Raw genomic sequence first — 3346 nt, forward strand, 5'->3', positions numbered from 1 at the left:
GGGGCAGATTGAGGGCCCCATGGTGAGGGAGGGAAAAAGGGAGAGAGGGAGAAAAAGAGAGAGAGGGAATTCCCCTTCAGTGGTGTGATGAGACTGGCAGCCTTTTGAAACAAAGTCCTGCTCACTCTTTTGTATGCTAAGTCCAGCTGTTGGGCAGTTTGGTTTGGTTTGCATGTTCATTTGGAGGCGATCACTCGGTCTCGCGTGTGCACTGTCCGTATGTGGGTCTGTTTCTGGAGCTTGTTATGTATCTGCGTTGTGTTTGTGGGGTGTGTGCTCAAGTATTAACTCGGTAATGCCTTCTAATGGTAGTGCTAATTACAGTAGGGTTATTTAGCAAATTAAGTGAGACTGTGCACCCCCCTTGAGCACCAAATGAACTTTTCCAAACACACACGCGCGCACACACACACACTCACACACACACACACACACACACACACACACACACACACACACACACACACGTTAATTTTGGTATGTTTCTCTCGCCCAATCACTTTGCTGGAACTAAAACATGCCTTACCTCAGAGCAGTCAATTACCAAAGCTACCCGTGATCATCAATCATGGGGGATGCTTGAAGTTTGGGGGAGGAGCGATGGTCAAACTATCGATTGCTGCAGTTTTGTCCTGCCCCCCCCCTTCTCGTTCACGGTCCCCTGCACATAAAATCTAAAACAGACTATCCCGTTAATAGTGGGATTTATCAATGATTATGTACCCAGTTGTGAATGTGGCCTCATGCATAGATGCCTTTTAAACATACACCGCAAAAAAAAAAGTATTTGATTTAGCCAGGGCTTTTTATTATTACTATTTTAAGATTTTTGGAAATTGGAAAAAAAATGAATCAAAGGGTAGTTATAGAAATTTGGCCAGATTTTAATGGGCATACGGAATGAGCTCCAGAGGTCAATAAACCCCTCCAAAATGATGAATGATTGAGTACCTGTGATGATGATAGTGATTACCGGAGCAATTAAACAGTTTGATTAAATGAGCCATCATAACAATGATGTCTGCGGGAAATCAGCCCTCACATATAAAGAAAGATAGTGTGGAGGGCTGACAACGCCAGTGGGCATTCCTACGTGTTCCGATAGTGTTGAGCCCTGCAGAGCAGAGTGTATTTACAAATATGAGGGCAATATGGAGAAAAGTCACTCAGATACTTTTAGCCAGAGTTGCACCCTGCTTAAAAATCGTCAGAAGCCGAAGAGCAGACCCGTTTTTTTTCCTAGAGGATCTCCTCCAAGATTAAAGCTAGCCCTAAGAGCAACCGATATTCTGTGGCTGACTTTCACGGGACTGTAAAGAAAAGGTGAGTAAAAAGCCCTTAGTACGTAGATCTCTTTCAAGCAGTGATTAAGTTGATTCATTTTGCGAAGAAAAAGCCAGTCTTGTTGTGCAGTATTTTATACTCTGTCGTATAAATCGGTAACGCAATTCAAGATATTCATGGTAATGAATACATGGCTAATCCTTTGGGTGCACGGAGACCTACAGAGCAGTGGGTTATGCAAATCCTTCCCTACTTTTACATTTGTACTTTTCTAACAGATTTGTTTTAAAAGGTATCTAGTCGTCGGTAAATACGCCTTCCTCCCTCCCCCCCCATGCCAAATTCCTTAACTTCCCTAGAAGCTTTTAACTGTGATCCACCTAATACAGCCAGCTTTCTAGATCACATTTTGAACGTTTGTAGCATATAAACTTATTTTCTAACAGAGGCAATATAAATATAGGGCCATGTCGCCTGTGCTGTATGTCTGTCTTATTTCTTATAGCTTCAGTACCAATGAGAGCAGAGGCTTTCACTGTAATATAGCCGTAGAAAAGTAATCTGGTTCCACTGAAGATTTCACGTATTAGTTCAGATCCCAGTCTGGGAGTACGGTGATGAAAGTTTACCCGTTTCCATGTAAAAGGGAAGTTTCTCCCCCACTTGATTTACATACAAGAAGGCGCTGAGTTACTTACGACACTGCCTTATCTTTCTTTTTTTCCCCACATTGTTGATTTTATAGTATTTAGCATAGATCTCAGTTCTCTGCACTACAGAGTTGTTAGAGTGCAACATAAATGAAGCTGCAGAAAAACAGCAAAAGCTTTTTGCAGCAGCAAACGCTGTTCCTTTCACATTTTTCACTTTAAACTAAAGCCCCTGGAGTTGGCTAGCCCGACTGAGTGGTCCAGTCTGGAACCGGGACCAACTTTTCACCAGGCTTTTTAAATCGAGGGAAAGTGAAATTTCTTACGTTTAGTGCAAAGATGTTCCTGCTCCGGTCGAATCTTTTTTTCCCTATGCACAGGGCTGAAAAGAGAGGGAACCTTTTCCACCTCTCACTATCCCCGTGGATTGAAGCCCAGAACCTCAGGGACCGTAGCTTCAGGAGCTACATTTTAGCCATTTCATTGCCACGCTCTGAAACCCTGGGCACACTCAGCGGTAACTAGGGCGCAATGGAAGCTCAGCCTGTAAGAAACAGAAGCAAAGAGTGGGAATTTACAGCTTTAGCTCTATTTTCCCCCTCGAGCTTGGTGGGATTTTCTTTTTCTTTCTTTCTTTTTTTTTTTAAACACCACCAAAAACAACCCCCACCCCCAGTAATTCAGGGAGATTAAATTGGCTGATTTCCAGTTTCTCGTACACGCATCACAACAAAGACTGTTCCCAGGAAAAGTGGGAGAGAGGCGATTCATGTGCTTTTTTGCAGATCAGCCCGAAGTCCAAAGAGAAATTAGGTGTCCGGTATGGAAGTGCGTCTTCGTCAACAGCCAGTTCCTTTTGCCGAGGCTGGAAATGGTTTTAACAGGCGGTAAAATTTCATCTTGTGGTGTCAAATTGGGGTCAGTTTGGGGTTAGAGCTCTCAGTGTCCGAGAAGGAGCTGTCCAGCTGTGTGGGGATTCATTAAGGGCAAAAGATCAGTTTCAAGAAAAACAATACAAAGACAATCAGAGGGCTAAAGATCCTCTTCAAATCGCATTTTACAAGTGCACCAGAACAAATATGGACGCTGAAACCTATTCCCTTCAAACTCCCAAATCGGCTTCTTAGCACTTGGAGGGAGTGCGAGAGAAAATCCTCTAAAAGTTAAGAGTCTGTTTTCAATCAGCCTTTCTGAAGTGTGGCATTTTAGCCTTTTGCTGGCTTGAGATCTGCCTCTCCCCGCCCCCCCCCCCCCCCCCCCCCCCCAGAGTCCTACAAAAGCGGATTTGAACAACAGGTAACATTTTAGATTTCAAAAAGATATTCCATTGTTCGTGTTGATCCACTGTTGTTATGCTCAGTACAATAATTTTATGGCAAAAGGAAAGTTTATTTTATTTTGGGGGGGGGGGG

General features: G+C 43.5%; 1 long non-coding RNA gene across 1 annotated transcript in view; it reads left to right on the forward strand.

The window, feature by feature from the left end:
• The first annotated feature begins 63 nt into the window (after positions 1 to 63).
• Positions 64 to 3346, forward strand: part of LOC109298709 — a 21966-nt gene continuing 18683 nt past the window's right edge. The window contains exon 1 of the long non-coding RNA XR_002097684.1: positions 64 to 1323. This is a non-coding gene — a long non-coding RNA (uncharacterized LOC109298709). The remainder of the gene's footprint in view (positions 1324 to 3346) is intronic.

Source organism: Gavialis gangeticus, unplaced genomic scaffold, assembly GCF_001723915.1.
Source record: "Gavialis gangeticus isolate Ggan-Ray unplaced genomic scaffold, GavGan_comp1, whole genome shotgun sequence".
Classification (NCBI taxonomy): domain Eukaryota; kingdom Metazoa; phylum Chordata; order Crocodylia; family Gavialidae; genus Gavialis; species Gavialis gangeticus.